Source organism: Rhinolophus hipposideros (assembly GCF_964194185.1).
Source record: "Rhinolophus hipposideros genome assembly, chromosome: 21".
NCBI lineage: Eukaryota > Metazoa > Chordata > Mammalia > Chiroptera > Rhinolophidae > Rhinolophus > Rhinolophus hipposideros.
Window position 1 is genome coordinate 9,567,700 of NC_138067.1, and position 17,085 is coordinate 9,584,784.

Sequence of the window (17,085 nt, forward strand, 5' to 3'; positions counted from 1 at the left end):
CCCTTAAAACTGTACTCAAGGTGAAATGTCATTGATAAAATTAGCAGATTGCTTTTTCATTCTCAGTTGGTTGGGCAGGACAGATCAGCTATGACTGCCCCGCCATTGACTTTGAGCCAGGACCAGCTCGTCTTCCCTGAACCTCCTTGGCTCTAGATGCCGCTGAGCAGGAAGCCTGCTGGGAATTGAATGCGGTTGGTAATGATGCTTAGTCACAAAGAAGAGCTTGGTGCCTCTGCACGTTGGCCAAGAACCACATCAGCATTTGTCTTACTACCTGCGGCTGCAATTAGCTCAGGAAACTGAAGAGATTTGAAAGACCAAACAATAAGCAAAAGTAATATTTAGCCTCCGTTGAAGCAGTTGTCTGCATCTCCCGCGGAGGGGGCCTAGTGAATACGAATATAAATCAATGAAACGGTTTTGTTGAGTGCCCCTTAAGGACGGCACTGTGGTGGGCACTGAGGATGATTAGAATAAACATAAATTCTAGATACTGCCCTCTGGAAGCTCATTGTCTTCTACCTGGAGAGCCAAGACTAACATTCCTATAATAGGATTAAACTGCCCGACACAGAGTAAGCAACAGGCATAGGGTGCCGTGAGAGTCGAAGTGCCATGGGAGTTCAGAGGAGAGGTAGGGGGTCATGATGAGTGAATTTTGGGGTAGTTGGGGTAGAACCCCTGGAACAGACAGGCTCCTAATGGGCCTTGAAAGATTAAATGGGTTTAGCTTGCAGGAAGTGAAAGAGGATCTGAGAGTAATAACCTGATTAAAGTCATGGAGGTGAGAACAGAAGTTATATGCTAAGAAATAAAATGTCAGGAACGGGGGCATCAAATGTGGAAGGAGTGACTGCCAAGCAATGGAGTGTGGGCATTACTAGCCGTTGAAAGTTTTGGAGCAGGTGAGGGTCAGGAAAGGAGGGAGGCAGTGGAAGTTGGTTTGGCCAGTGGAAGGATACCTGCAGAGGTGTATAGAGGCAGTGGTAATAATTCAGCCACAGTGATGACGGCCAGGTCCAGGCTGGTGGCTGAGAAAACAGAGAGGACAAGATGTGTGAGAGACTCGGAATAAAACATCCGCCACACCGGATGCCTGATGGACTTTAGAAGGATATTCAGAAGTAACTCGAGGTTTGTACCAAGGAGAAGGGTTGGTTATTGGTCGTGGCTGAGAAATGAGGAAGATTAAGTAGATCGAGCGTTGAGATTTAGTATGAGTTGTTGATGTTCTGGCAAGACATCACCATGAAAATGCCCCGGAAACATTTAGAGATGGGATAAGAAAACACCGCTCAGAAAATCGCTCCAGAGAGAATTTTCCAGAGCCACTGGTCTAGAGTTGCGGCAGTAAAAATGAATACGGTGTTTCTTCGAAAATAAGACCAAATCTTATATTAATTTTTACTCCAAAAGACACATTAGGGCTTATGTTCAGGGGATGTCATCCTGAAAAGTCATGCTAGGGCTTATTTTCCGGTTAGGTCTTATTTTCGGGGAAACATGGTATACAGGAGGGGGAATACGTATATAGCATGGGGTAAGGGAACAAGGTCTCAGCGAGGAGAGAGGAGCCAGCAGGTTGGTGATGGTGGGCTGGGAAGGGAGCCAGGCTCCAGCTATTCCTCAGAAGCCTGGAGGCTGGGGGATAGCAGTTGCCCAACCTCACATGGCCTCTCATTCTTAACTCTTAAAAGCACTTAGCCACCAGTGATATTACTTCCCAGCAGCCCAGTGAGCCTGGCAGAAGGCAGAACAGAGCTCACCAGGGCTCTGTAAAAGTTTCATTTCTGGGTAAAACCATTTACAGTTCAGCTGGTGATTATCATAATTCTACCGAACCACACAATCTCAGTGACTTCCCTTTTCTATTCTATAATCTTGTTTAGTAATGGTAACAGGTAAATGACAAGGGGGGTACTAAAGCCACACCTTCAAAAATGTCTCTTTATCCTTGGTGTGTTTCAAGCATGGGCCTAAGGAAATTAGAGCTATCTTCCCCCCTCTTTTTTTTTTTCCTACTCAGAAATTTTTCAAGCCAGTTAACTACAGGAGGGGAAGGTCAGAAAGTCTGTGGAATCTGAATATCTTAAGTTGGAAGAAGTGTTCCTACTTTTTTAGGAAAAACTCTTTCTTGGTTCTATACCTGGACTTATTCGCTGAGTTCTTTAATGGACTCATTGAGAGAATCTATAGAGAGATGAAAATAGAAATAACAAACTTGAAACTTTTATATTAAAGATTACAGTGAGTTCTAAGGAACTGTCTGAAGGCGTGCTTTGTTGGAATCTTATTGGAATACTGTTTGAAAATTCAAGCCATCACTTGAAATTTGGAGATCTTTCAAATACAGAGGCCTTAATATACTTTGGTCATTGTGGTGGTAAGATCCATTTGTCTTCACACTTTTGGGTGTCTGGATTTTTTGTAGAGTGTGTGTGTCTGATGTCTAAGTTAGCTGCTGTTGTTCAGAGTGGTGCAGTGCACTGAGGATTTCAGAAAGCTGGTGTCAGATCCCCTTTGGTAGAAAGGATTACACATCATCTCTGCATTGGTAAAAGCAAGCCCATTTTTAATCCTTATATTAACAAATGCTGGATCCACTAATTGTCTCCCTTTTCTCTTTGTTTTAGTTTTCTGGTGCTTAGGGCTAAGTAAAGCCAAAATACAAAATTAAACAAGGACTACTAAATAGACATTTAGGAATGGATCAGTTTATGTGCAGCTAGTGATGAAACAGGTGAGAAGCACTTCCTTGGAAAGGTGGTTTCTTCCCAGAGCATTTACGATCTCCGCATACGTACTGGTACATATTCAGGCATCTGGGGTCTGAGGCAGGTTGGTTAGTTAACGCTTCTCAGTACCCTCCGCTCAGAGGTCCTTTGCAATCAGAATATTCTGCCACTCATCTAGTTTCCTTGGGAGACTTACTCAGAAATTGGGGGAGATGGAGTCTGAGCTGATTTACAATTCATTCTATGTAGCATAAATATCCTCTCAATATATTTGTTGGCCAGACTGACATGGAAAAACCTCTTAATAGTGACTCAGTGAGGGTGTGTGTGTGTGTGTGTGTGTTTATTTTTAAGTAATTAAAGGGGGTTTTCTCACTGCCCTATAGTGAACTTCACATGGCTCCCACAGGAATAGTTTTAACGGTCGGTGAAATGGTTTGACTGTAACCACACTGGAGTCTTTGGGTTCTTTTTTTCCCTCGTTCCTTCCATCCCCAGGCAGAGAGAGACATTATGCTCCAATGCAGTATTTATTTGATCCCAAACAAAAAGAGTTTGCTTCTTGCACTGGTTCAGAGAGAGGTCCCCCAGGATTGTCTTTTGTTCAGTAATTGGAGCATAAGCTGAGCCTGGTTAATTTCAAGGATACCCCCAACACAGTTTCTCCCCCGCTCCTTGTGCAGTTTCTGAGCTGCTAGTGGTACCTTACATTGGGTCTGGAACAAAAAAAGCTTGAATTGTTGAATGTTTGCTACAACAACTGTGACATCTGCTAGGCACCGAGCAGCACTGTTGGTGCAGTTAATTTTAAGTTAGGGGAAGAAACAAAACTAGAAGGCTCTTCGGCTTTACGGCGCTTGTTAACACGTGCACCCTCAAATTATGCATTTGGTGCTATCACAGTGAATAAAACAAAGGAAATCATGAGTTGATTTTTATGTTAGTAACATAAGTTCTTTCATTGTTATTCACTGTTCAGACACCAATGTGTTCCTATGTTCATTCTCTTCTGCTTAGTTTTCTCTTTTTTTATAAAGTAGAAATGTCTTAAACATCTCAGCTCTGAGCATTTAATTGGCAAAAGTTCTGATAGAAGAAATATAGGTTAAACTATATTGGTTGTTTTTCTTTTAAAGCAATGAAGTCTTTAAGTTAGTTCTGCTTCTTTAAATAACCAAATTGGTGATTGTACATGAATAAGAACCTTAAGTATCAAAGTCTAGATGCTAAGTAGCCAAGTTAATATTTGTATAAAAATATATTATGAAATTGGCAAGTACCATGTGTCCTTTAGGTTCTGCAGTATAGGTGTTGGTTTTGTCATAGGATTTGTGGGTTTTGTTTTTGAAGATGAAGATGAAAGGGTCTTTCTCTCGGTTTTTCTTTTGTAATCTGCACATAATGACAGCCCAGTACCTACCTGGCCTGACTTTAATCATCTGGTACCTGGTTCTTAGTACGGTCTCATCTTTGCTTTTTCACAGGCTTCCCTGTAATTGCACAGTTGTTTGCGGCATTGAATTTATTTTAGTGACAATGAAAAACACGTGTTAGTATTTTAATGTAGTCTTTAATTTTTAGGTTGTACATTAAAACATGAAGGGAAAAAAATCCATTTCTGAGGAACACTTTTAAAAACCATTATGGTAGAATGGGAATATTCATTACTTACACATCATATATTTTCCCCTAAATGTTGTACAAAGAAGTGACAGTTGAGCTGAGCATATGTTAATAAAAGGTCTGCATTTTCCTGTGTCACTGACAGTTTCATTGGCTGTATGTTTCTGCAATGCAAATAACCTCGGTTCTGTTCAAAGCTATAATTAATCTGAATAGTTATTTAAGCAGTATCGAAATCTTTTAACTACTGAGAGGCCAAACATTTAAGATGGTGAATTTACTGTTCTATTTGAAGGACAGTGCCGTTGATGAGGGCACAGTCATCTTCGATGCTTGTGTGTGTTCGAGCTGTACATACTGTAGGCTAAAATGGCAGAATCTGTCTGCTGCTGTATCAAGTCTTTTAACTACCATTTATTTTAGCACCATGGCATGTGCAAATTCCTGCTGCTCAGTTAAGGGACCAGCTTCACAACTGGTGCTACAATCTGTGGCCATAGCACTGCATCACAATGCAGCAAACGCATTTTCCACGTTAACCAAACATGACAGCTGAAACGATTATTAACCATGCAAGATGTCGGAAGTCATCAAAAATTCACATCAGAGTGATTGCAGTGGCTTGGGTCGGGGAAAAGAAATGTATCATAGCATTCCTTGCCTACATGTTGTCTCTCCCCCTCTTAAATCAACTTGGTACAGTCCGTTAACAATAAAATACCCTTCTGTAACCTATAAACTGTTACTCCCATCAGTTTGTGCTTTCAAACTGGTGGCTGACTTCTCTGAATTTGTGTAGAGCAGCACGGATGGGATGCAGTGCCCTGGGGGCTGCAGGGCACCCTTTTTAAGGGGACCGTGCAATCTCATTGTCTAATTGCAGCCTTTCGTGCTCTAGTCATATCAACCTTGCAGGGTATTCTCTTCCTTTTCCTTCTCTCTTCTCACTCCTCCCCCCCACCCCCACCCCTTCGCCAAATTCTGGCTGTTTGGAGTGGGAAAAACTTGAGCACTGATTCCAACAGAGCTCATCCCACACAGAAGGTATGGAAGAGCTGCAGTGACCAACAGAACAGCCTCGACCGGTCTGTAACTCCTTCCATTTCAGAGCTGCAGGTAGGATTGCCTGTGTTGTGTAAAGAAATGAAGATCAGTGCTCCCTAGTAAATAGAGTGACAGCATGTTGTTGCAGCACCTCTGAAAAGCAAGGTCTTAGTTTGTTTAAAATTTTGAGATAGATTCAGAAACATTTAACTCATTTGATAGAAAAAGTACTTGATTCTCCTGAGACTTGTTCGGATTTGTGCCTTGTCATTCTAATATTTTTCTTTAAAAAAAAAAAAAATCTGTTGGGTGGGGCAGAGAGATATTTGCTTAAAGATTTAAGTGATTACTTAGGATTTTTGTAGACTTCATCTTTAATAAGTAGTGTGGACTTTCTTTAGGATGTTTTAAAAAGCCACATGTAGTGTAGAATTCTTTTATATGACATAAAAATATTAAGGTATAATAATTTCTTTGCTAAAACCAGATCCTTCTTTGGGATTGTAGGTGACTGTGTGTGTGTATGTGCATGTGTGTGTGTATGTGTGTGTAGGATACCTGACCAAGGAATTCAGTCATTTATATTTTGTTGTAGAGAAAAAGTGCTATTAGAGATATTTGGAATTATCTCCCAGGAAATGCGTTAGCATAAGGCTTTACATGAGAAGTAAATAGTAATTCCAAAGTTGTGGATTCTTAACTAGTATTAAGTGTAGGCAATTTCAATTAAGGTCGTTTCTATTCCTTTTTTTTAAATTCGTCCTCAAAATAGTGTGTTATGAGTCCTTTAAATATGTTTCAGATTTTTGGTGTAGAGAATGTGATTTGTGTAAGTGAAATAAAAACTTCCTAAGTCATGTAAGCATTACCTGGAGGGTAATAAAATTATAAATGTTGCCTTTGACACTTTTAATACCTTGATTAATATCAGAGATAAAATGCTTTTAAATTCAGCGTTAAAAAAACAGCTTACTTGTTGTCTTCCCTTAAAAACATCAACAAAAAAAAGACAATGATGTACAGCTTTTTAGCCCAAGGAATGTATTTGTATCATGGGACCCATAGGGTCTGGACTTCTTCCTGAAGCGTGGACTTGGAAATTGCTTACCTAGTTGAGAGATTTAGCTCCCTTCAGAGGTCTGGGACTTTCTGTACGCTTTAACAATAGGAAGCCTTGAGGATCTGTCAGGTGGGGAATGGAGGAGAGCAGCTCCGGGAAGGGAGAGGAACCGTGAGAATTTTGCTGGTCTGGATTTACCCAAGACTAAGATTCCCTTAAAACTCTGACCCGGTGCAGCATTGCAAAGAATTGATTTCTGAGATGAGACAATGAGCTGTGGTTTGCATTTTGTAAAGATGGAGGGAATCTCTAACACTGACCCTGGATGGGAGGTGACTCAATTATCCGTGCCTTGGTACAATTGCAAATTATTTTCCTTTGTCTGAAGTGGGTGGATGCCAGCGTCTTCATCAGAGCTCCTTAATTTAATGTATGGAAAATATCTCAGCCACCATTTTTAACAATTAGCTGTATCATGGTTGAGGTGAGCTGGGTTCTGAAGGCATCTGCAGGGCCATTTCATTTACAGTAGGTTCTGTGCCCTGAGAGCTTTGTTACTGTAAAACTCGGAAAATGAATTTGCACACTGCATGGAAGAGTTCTCTAGGAGGGTGGAGAACATTGCCAGAAAGAAAATGGAATCCTTTTGTCTACAGTAAGTATTTCTCATACTTTCATAGCGGTGAGAGGTTGAAAATTTGTCTTTGGTTGAATGGGCAAAAAAAATTTTAAAGGAATGCTGCAAATATTCAAGGTGTAACACAGAGGTTCTTGGATATATTTTGTTATGTATATGTTAGAAACCAAAGGTGATACATATACTTGAAATACAGGTTTTATGAATGATTTTAACATACGCTTTTAATTAATTATTCATTGGTAATTTAAGTTAATGAGAGGTATGAATTTATCAGTAGTCAGCAATGAAAATGACACTTGAGAGAAAAAAGAAATCTAAATATGATATATTTAAGAGTTCAGGCTTCTTTTCACTGTCTTTCACACTTTGTTTTCCATTCCTGAAGAAAATTGCTAGATTTTAGGTTTTGGTTTTTTTTTTCAAAAACACTTCCCTGATTTATAATAGCTGATTAAATATATATGAAACAATGTTTTAACACAACAAGATTTTATCCTAAAAGAGTCAATAGATTGGGGTTTTCACTCATTCATGAGGCTTTTTAGCGCTTTCTGTTTAATTAATATTAATAGTTGTGACTTCGGAGCTACTTGTAGGAAACTCTTGTGATTGTAAGCTTAGAAATCTTGAGTCTTAAAATTAATTGGATTTGACTGGCTTATTCCTTTGTTCCTTTATGCTGTTACTAAGAGGAAACTAGTGGAGTTTAACTTTGTATGTTTATCTTTTTAAAGGCACTTAACCCTGAAGATTTATAGTAAATGCATTTTACAGTAAACTGTACCATGAAGAATTTGCTCAAAATGCTTTCATAGCTGTTCCAGGAGTTGAATCTTCACAGAACTGGGTATCTGAGAATCCTTTTTTAATTGATACCAAATTTATAAAGGCAGGTGTTCTTTCAAGTCTTGTTGACTAGCCGTTGTCCATCCTATTCATTGAATGTTATTTTTCTCTAATTAATAGATGTTTTTGAAACCAGAGGAGAGGAGGATTTTCACATCAGTCTTTTCACTGAAATACGAAGGCTCAGTTCTCCTAAGCCGTTTAGAATCCTACAAAGAGTCCATAAAGCTTGCAAACATTTTATGCTTGAAGTATAAAAGCCTAGATCCCAATATAATTCTTTTACTTCTGGGAGGGACATTTGATATATTAATTGTTTAGATAAATGATATATAGATATATAGAATGCAAAGGGATTCTTTCCCCTTCAACTTTATAAGACTTGCGCTTGGAAATAAAAGAGTTTTAGGGCAGCAAATTAGAACTCCGTTTTAATTGCAGCTTTGCTTGCATAAAATATTTGATCGGATGGCATGAAGGGACTCACAGAGACTTCCTTTGAAATTTTTAAAATAAAACGTGGTTGAAGATTCTGGTCTAATTTTCTTTCTCTGGCTTTATGTAAGCTGTATGTGTACTAGGTACTCTGGGGTGGTAGCAGAGGTCCAGTTGCTTCATTTTCTTTGCCTCCACCATGGTGTACTCAAGTTTGGCTACTGGGAAGAGGTTCTCCTTTCTGGTACTTGTAGGGGATTCCCAAATCTCTTCAATCTGGAAGCTCTTCCGTTTTCTCATGAAGTGGTAACCTGGCTAGTAGTCAAGAGCCAGGGGCTGGTTCTTTGGCAGTTAAAAAAAAAAAGTATTCCTATCAAACCCTGGAATGCTCTGGCAGTGCCATAAACAAAGCACGTTGGCCAGGCCGCTAGGCACTAAGATGGCAGCGAGGAAGGAGGAAAATGGCGGCACCAGAACACTGTGATAAGAGGTGAGCTGCACGTGAGTTATTTTCCTTCAGTCAAGTTTGAAGTCACCTCTAGTAGCACCATCTTGACCAATTAACAGTTACTTTTTATTCTGTTAGATGATAGAAATTTTGAGATTTTCCTGAAGTAAAGACCTAATTAGCACTTATGTAGATAGTTTCTGATTGATGCTTTTAAGAAATTGTTGACAAATATGGATAAAGTAAATTTTAAATAGGTGTTTTATGTAAACACTTCTGAAATTCCTTGCTTTGTGCTTTCTTCTTCTCCTCTTCCTCCTTCTTCTCCTTCTTTTTTGATGTAGAAGCTTACTCCTTCCAATATAGAATGGATATTCAGAAAACAGGACTGTATGCTTCTCCTTTATGGCAAGATGAAACTAGCATTCCTGTGAAAATATGGTATTTGATTCTGATTCTCATTCTAGTGCTTTGTGGGCTTTGGTTATTTTATCTTTAAAATACAGGTCAGCTGCCTTCAAAAACAAAGTTTATTGTAATTTCAAGGTATGGGTTAATTTGGAATAAACTATAGTTTTAGTGGTAGTGACAATGCTAATTCCTCATCTGTTCCTACCTCTCATGGAGTTGGAATTTCTGGAGCTGGCCTTAGAGTTTATGTAGTACAGTCAGTTCATCTTACAGTTAGGTAAAATAAGGTTTACTGTAGTTAAACAACTTTTTGAAGGTCATACATCTGGAAAGCAGTTGTTTTTGCCCTAGATGCAGGCTACCTGACTCCAAATCTGTGCTGTGCTGTGTCTCTGTCTGCGTTTGTCTCCGTCTCTTTCTGTTTGTGGGCTCACTGGTGACTGATAGATCTGATGGCTTGAGCTTTCAGCAAAGTCCTGCCAAAAATGACTTCCTGAGCTGTGCTTGGAGTCTTCCTGGGCCTGTGTTGTAGGTGATATGCATGAACAAATTTATCGTTTATAAACAGACATTTAAAAATAAGGTATATACTGCAAGTCGAGCCTTTGGGTCCATCGTGTTGGCTCGGCACGAAGGGTGAAGTGCTTCTCTCCCAGGATGGGCGCGGGGTGGCACATCCATCGGCTCTGAGCTGCTGTGGAGTGGGGCCTCCTGACGTGTCCTCCCAGCAGATCACTCCTTTGCCTCTACGCTGAGGGGTCCCACAGTACAGGCTTGCCCCTCCCCTCCCAGTATGGATGGGCTGGCTGGAAGAGTCTAGCTCCCTGTCCGTTTCGGGCAATTTGTATTTGAAAAATGGTCTTGCCCTGTCTGCCCCTGTTGCTTGTGTTTGCCAGTCCAGCTCAGCACTGTGTGATGTTTTGTGTACCGTTGGTGACAATGGTGAGTGGTGCATTCTGCAGTAGTCCCTCAGCTCGGACAGGGTAAAGTCAAAACGTTTTCCAACTTCATGGACGTTGGAGAGAGAGGGTGACATTCCAAGTACTGTTTGCAGAGGAGTGTCATGACAAATTCCACTTAACACAATGGAAGTTATAAAAGAGATGGTCTCGTGTTTGTTTTAGTGGTCTTCAGACAAAAAAATTTGGAAAACATTTCTGAACAAGAGGAAGCTGCCGCAAAGCCAGCGCTCTTTTCTGTGGCAGCCGTGACGAGCAGTGCCCCACTCCTGTCGGCATAAGCTGTGCTGCGTAGCAGGAGGAGCTGGCATTTTCGACTGCAGTGTAAATGACTGACACCGTGGACCAGCAGGGAGTTAATATGGCGCGTGGTTCCCAAACGGTGTCTTGACTAATAGTGCTCCTGTGCCTGCAAAGTGGAACCTGAGGCTTAATCCTGAGCTCTGTGGAAAGCAGCCTGCTGAACGCCGCTCAGCTCCCACCCGACTGGCTCAGAGACTCGCGCTCTGCTATCTGTCCTTCTCACAGCCCCAAAGCTTGCTTTTGTTTCCTGTTTCCAAAGGGAAAACACACTAAGTCTGACCAAGCAGGGGATCTGTGGGTTTTTGTTTTTATTTAAAATAATGTAGGGCTGTTTCAATGAATTGTTTTAGAGTGGGTTTGGGCGGCAGTGGCAGGGGATGTTGGCCCATGATAAAGGCCATTATTGATGCCTTTCCATTTTATATATATTTATATATTTATACTGTGCCGTTTTAGTACCCAAAGTTCCTTGAATGTGGACTAATCCATCTGTCAGATGGAGATCAGTTCCCCAAAGACAGTGAAACGTTTCTATCGTCCCTTAATGTATCCTCCTTGTCTTATCTTTCTGTCACCTTAGAGTGGCTGTGGGATTCATATTGTTTAGATCTAGTCATACCTTTGGGTGAGGAGAGGGTGCTGCTGCTGCTTTTTGAAGCCCGACATACTTTGACTCACTGTTTATTCCATCTGCAAAGCTAGGTTGGAAAGTTTTCTCTTCGGAATCCTCTCTGTTGTGTCCCCCCAAATTAGCCCTAGCAAGTGTGCTGGGTGGGGGTGGGAGTGGTGGGAGGAGATAAAATGCTCAGAGTCGCTGTCCTTGCTTTCTCCCACGGGGCCACCTCGGCAGTCGGAGAGAAGTTGGCCAGCTGCCCACCCTCTCCCTCTCGGCTTCTAGTGGCTTCTAGTGTTCCTGCTCCCCACCACCCTGCCCCATTCAGGAGTCGGGAGAGGATGGGAGAGGATGGCCGGCGGAGGCCCGGCCACTGCAGCCTGGTACATCCTGCTGCATCGTGACCCCTCTGACGACGGTGCAGGCTCTGGTTCATTTTTTCTGGAAGTGGTGAGGTATCAGCACTGAGCAAGTCTCATCCTCTCCCCAGACCTCTTGTGACTAGCAGAGGAAAGCTGCTTGCACAACCCTGAAAGGTTATTTCAGGGCTTTGCTGGATTTGGGAGGAGGGGGAGTTCTGCGGAAAAGCATTTTTTTCTTCCTACTGCCTAAATGGCCATCATTTATCATTTTACTCATTTATATTATGCCCTCACTAGTTGTTCCTCCTCTCCGTGGAGTCTCCCAATGACTGAGCTGGACGGATTGCTTTTCTTTCCTGGATGGCCAGAGATAGGTAACATATAACAGGAATGCCCATGGACCCTAAAGGGGCGCAGAACTGGCTCTAGCAGTAGCGCAAGAGACTTAAATGGCCCTCACAGGGAGGCAGCCCTTAACCTTGGCCTGACCTTTTCAAGTGCAGCAGCCTGGTGTGCTCAGCAGCTTGACGCCTTGGTGTAGACATAGGAAGAAGCATCTAGTAGTTTTGTGCCTACATTGTGTTGACAAGGGAGGTGTGCTAGCCTCCCTTGCACCCTTTCCTACTGCACCACAGGAACGGCGTGTCCCCATTCTCAAAGATGACTTTCCCTTCCGGGTCTTGGTAAGTTCTACCTCTTATGTTCTTTCTTTGCCCAATGCTGAAACTCTTGGAAATTGGGTTTTTGTTATATGACAGTCTTTTCTTTCTGTCTTCCTTCGGTCTTTCCTTTCTGTTTTTGGTAGGGTAGGGAGGGGTCCACAAAAAGGCAGTTAGATGGACTTACATGAATGGCTCTCTCAAAGGTCGGTGGCTTGTCCAGAAGGCGCAGGTGAGAGGGAATTGTATCATGGTTGTGTTGGCATGTCCTTGAAGAGACTGGGCGTGCCAGTACACTTAAGTCAGAATGCTGCCCGTAAGGGTCTGGGCAGGTCCCGAAGGAGGCACTGCTCAGAGCTATGTATGCTTGAGTTTATAATCTTCTTGCACACATTGAGTTCTCTTCACCCTGTGAGCATCTGTAGACCATCCTGTAAACCGATTCGAGTTACAGGAGCAAGTGATTTGTTTTGCCTTAATGGACCCAAATCCATCACATAATTTTGTGACCCTTTGTTTATCCCAGTAGCTGAAACCATGTACAAAATGGGACCCTGCAGCCTGGCAGTGACAGATGGCTTTGTGCCCACGCAGCACCATATTCTAGTGCCAAGGTCTGCCACCTGTGGCTCCAGAGCTGCCTGCAGACCCATGGCTCTGTGGAGCTGACAAATGGTGGCACTCCACAGCCACTCTTGCAGGGTCTGCTGCCACCTGCTGAATGAGAGCAGCTAGGCTTTTGCATGAATGCACAGTGAGAAATCATGCAACAGCATTAAAAATAGATTATAATTGATGTGTCAGCTCTGCCAGCTTAGCACTGCTTTCAACAGGAGGATTTTTTGGAGATATATATATATATATATATATGTAAATACATATATATATATTTTTTAATGCAATCTGTGAGCAAACAATAACTAAAATTTTTGCAGAAAACAAGCGGTAGGACTTACTCTAAATATCTGAGTAAGAGAATATAACTTTGATTTGCTATTTAGTCTGTAATCCTTACAAAAGGAGACTCAGTCTCTTGTGGGCCTTTTAAGCTGACATTTTATGTATTTTTATTTTATTACATTAAATATTGGTCTAAGAAAATAACTGAAAATACTAAATCCTGAAAATGCCCACATTTTAAAATTTCTGTCTCCATCTTTTGGGCTTTATCAATGACAGACATTACTTTGCACCTGAAAGATTCCTTGAGGCGCTCTCGGTAGGCTCCACAAAGGGCACTAATGAAAAGCGTGTCCACACCATCTGATAAGCCCAGCTGCGGAGGCTCCTGGCCGAGGCTCCACGGACTGGCAGGATTTCTGTGTGCTCATCTGAAAACAGTATCTTGCTTTGTCCTTCCTCACTTTCTCCTTAGGTAGCACTTTTACTGTTGTAAAAATCTCACCCACGCAAAGGTTTCAGAAGAGGTCATTCGTTCAGAAATTGGGAGGAAAGTTTGGGAGAGGTTAAGGGAGTAGGTATTTTCCTCAGGAGGAGTTGAAGCAAAACAATGGGCACAATTCATACTCTTGTCGCTAGAGATCAGACACTTCTCCATTTCACTGTCTAAAGTTCTGACAAATACTTGCAGTGGTGCTTGTTGGAATTCTTGTTTCATCTTGGAGCAGATTCTCGTGATTATTCTTATATTTTAAGTTTATTTTTTTGTTCCATCTTCATTGCCCTCCTAGCTATTGCTTGTGTCTTGGCAATGTTATTTTCAACCGCAGTGATCGTTTTCCACTGTTACTGCTTTCATTTGTTAATATTATCTTGATTTGGAATGTTGGTTACAGATTTCTATTGTCTGTATTAAATGAGAGAAGATACAAGATATTTATAGCACCCACCATGTGTTTTTGTCTCGTGTCAGATACCTTCAGGTAGAAAAGCTGGCCTGCTGTGGGTGCCTCACTTTAAATGTTGACAAGGTGGATTGCCAGTTGGTCTGTTGAAGGGGAAAGGATATGAAATGGCCTTTTGTGTTTTGAGGGCCATGTAAAATACGGCTTTTGCTTTGTGGGGCCAACTTATTCTAGACTAATTATTTTATCTTTTTTTCGTTTTATTTTTTAATGGTCAGGAAATTTGTGTTTTTCCATTCTAACCGTTTATGTAACTGTCCAACAAATCACTTATTTGTTGTAGGTGGGAAGCAAAGTGTGAAGGAATCAGTGTCAGCTCTTTTTTTCCCCATTTTACTTTCCTCACTAAAGCAGATACTGAAATTTTTCTCTCAGAGACCCTTATTTCTTAACAGTTTTCACTTTTGGAAAGCAAATAAGCTAAGAGAATTTGGCCATTTGACAAAACAAACATCCTTTTGCTCATTCTCTTCTACAGTAGCAGTTAGCTGCCACTTGTATTCTGAAAGCCAGAGTCTGAATGATGATTAAAAATTGCAGTTTCATGCCTTTCTCAACCTGAGCCATTTAAAAGCCAGTTTGGCTGCCAGGTCCCTGAAATGTGACCACACATTTGATGGGAGAATCAGCTTACCTTGCGGTTACATTCTGGGTTGTTCTCGGCTAGTATCCATTGCAAGGCAGCTCACTTCCTCTGTTAAAGATGGAACACGTGACTGAGATATTGCTTGGGCAGATGTAGATGTTTATCATTCCACAGCAATGAATACCAGTAATATTTGGAACTCTATAGAATTGACATCTAGAGCAATGATTTCCAGCTTTTTTTCCTGTGACTCATAACAAGAAATACATGTTACACCATGACCTACTTCATACATACAAATAAGTGTATATAATTGAAAAAAAGTTTCACAAAACAATGTTTACCTATACGATATATCTCTGTTTTACTTTATTTCATTAAAAAAATTGCTGGTTGATTTTAGGACCCAATTATAGGTTCTGACCGACATTTTGAAAAACACTGTTCTAAAGGAATGCCCAAAACTTGACATTTATTGTCTCATTCCTCCCCCGACTATGTGAGGTAGGGGGAAGAAAGGAATAACATATGCAGGTATAACATCTGTTTAACCCAGCTTCATTTGCTGTGATGAGTCAGATGAGAGACAGTATAGTAGAGTGGAAAAGGTAGAAAAGGGGTCAGAAAATTTAGGTTCTAAGTCTGAGCTTTGCTGCTTAAAAACCAGGTGATCTGAATATGGAAACCCAACATTCGAGAGTTGGTAGAAGCTCTAGAAACTGTCTCGTTCAGCTATTTCAACATTTAAATCTGTATTAAGAACACTTTAAATGGTCCAGTTAAGTAGTGTTGAGAAACAGTTCAGTGTTGGGTTAAAAGTGAGAACTAGAACCAGATTTATTAACACACACTTAGCACGCAGTACCCGCCATGTCTATAGTATGTTAGCTCTTAATAATACTGATTTAAGAATTAGTATTCTTTGAGCTCTAGACTTCATCATCTGTGAAGGGGAACTAATAACTGATGAAGAAAACAAACTTAAGGATATTTTTGCACCCCTCCTGGACTCCTTTATTTTCTTGATTTTTGAAATTTACTGTTCCCTAAGGAAACTGGTGGTCTCTTGAGAATTAGAACTGTGTTTGAATTCTGCTTGTTCCTGGATGGGAACCCTTGGTCAATTTAGTTAAATGCTAAAACCTGCTTTTTACCTGTAAAATGGGGTGAGGGTGAGTGGGGGGCGAGTGGGGTGATCATGTGTCCTCTTTAATATTGTTAAAAGATTAGCAGTTATGTCCTTGAATTGCTTAGAGCAGGGTCTGGCTCTTAATTGCTTCCTGAATGGGAGCTATTATATGTTAGAGAAAGCTTGAAACCAAAACCCATTCAAGGAGCAAGTTAGAAGAGGGTCTGTTCCCAGGACTCTGGCAGTGAGGAACAGTATACAGATGTGGACATCAGGAGTAGTTGTCTTATGCAGCAGGCCTGCAGGTGTTTACAGAATGTCCTTTATGTAGTGTCAGCAGTAGAAGGGCTGGGTAGGAGACCGAGCATTAGAAAGGGCTTGTTGGCAAGAAGAGCGGGTATTATTGATGAGGAGCTCTGAGGGTCGCAGTTAGATGGCTGGCATCTCCACATGGGAGGTGGGCAGTTGGGCCTTCTCTATGACAGGGGGCTTCAGTGTGGCAGGGAGCTCCACCCAATGAAAGTAGTTCCCCCTCAGTTCACCCTTTCCACCCAGCTCACCTCTACGGAAAACTCGTTTTCTGATAAGCTATGAAAGTACCTCTCTGGGATGAGGGTCATGAGCAGCGCCTCACAGTAGGAGCTGGAAGGGAAGGAAACAAACACTCATGGAAAAGGGATGTCAAGGAAAAGATCTGTGGGCAATTGGGACTGATGTAGGTATTTTTCTGCCCAGCTTTTTAATTCTTTGTTATTTTTTTCTTGTGTGTCCTTGAAAAGAAACTAACTACCACTAGATGGCACACCGATCCCAGCACTGTTCTGACTGTATAAATTATTTTTAAAATTCTTTTCAAAAGGTAGGTCACTAATGTGTTGCTTTTAAAAATAAAAGTATGACTTGTAGCCTATTTTAGTGTTTCATTTTAGAAAGGTAATAAAGGATGAAAAATCAAAATGCAAAATCTATATATTTTGTCGGTTTTGTGCTATTGAGAAAGGCCACTTATTGAGGTGCACAATGGTAGTGAATCTTTTAAAGAAGAGAATAATCGTCCCCAAAGCAATGTCTTTCTTCTTCTGTTTTTCTTCTTAACCACTACTTGAAATTTTATTTCTTAGAAATTTTTAGAATTGTGTTTCTTACAGAATATTATGTTGCTTTTAAACAAATATGTCTGATTATTGCTTTGCATTTGCATTTTAATTGTGTGGATGTGTATGTGGGTTGCATTAGGTTGGTGCAAAAGTAGTTGCAGTTTTTGCAATTATTTTTAACCTTTGAAACCGCAATTACCTTTGCACAAACCTAATATGTTGACATGAGTGCAGTCAAAAGCATGGGGTGGGCCGGTAACTGATTGG

The 17,085-nt window shown here is 41.1% G+C and overlaps 1 protein-coding gene across 4 annotated transcripts in view; it reads left to right on the forward strand.

Moving 5' to 3' along the window:
* NUP93 (nucleoporin 93) overlaps positions 1–17,085 on the forward strand; it is a 92,472-nt gene that overhangs the window by 36,368 nt on the left and 39,019 nt on the right. Inside the window, exon 1 of one of the 4 annotated variants that reach the window (XM_081030497.1) lies at positions 5,103–5,477. The exons of the other annotated variants lie outside the window; for them this stretch is intronic. The gene's annotated coding sequence lies outside the window, so the exon portion shown is untranslated. Of the gene's footprint in view, positions 1–5,102; positions 5,478–17,085 lie in introns of those variants that run through there. 4 annotated transcript variants of the gene reach the window in all.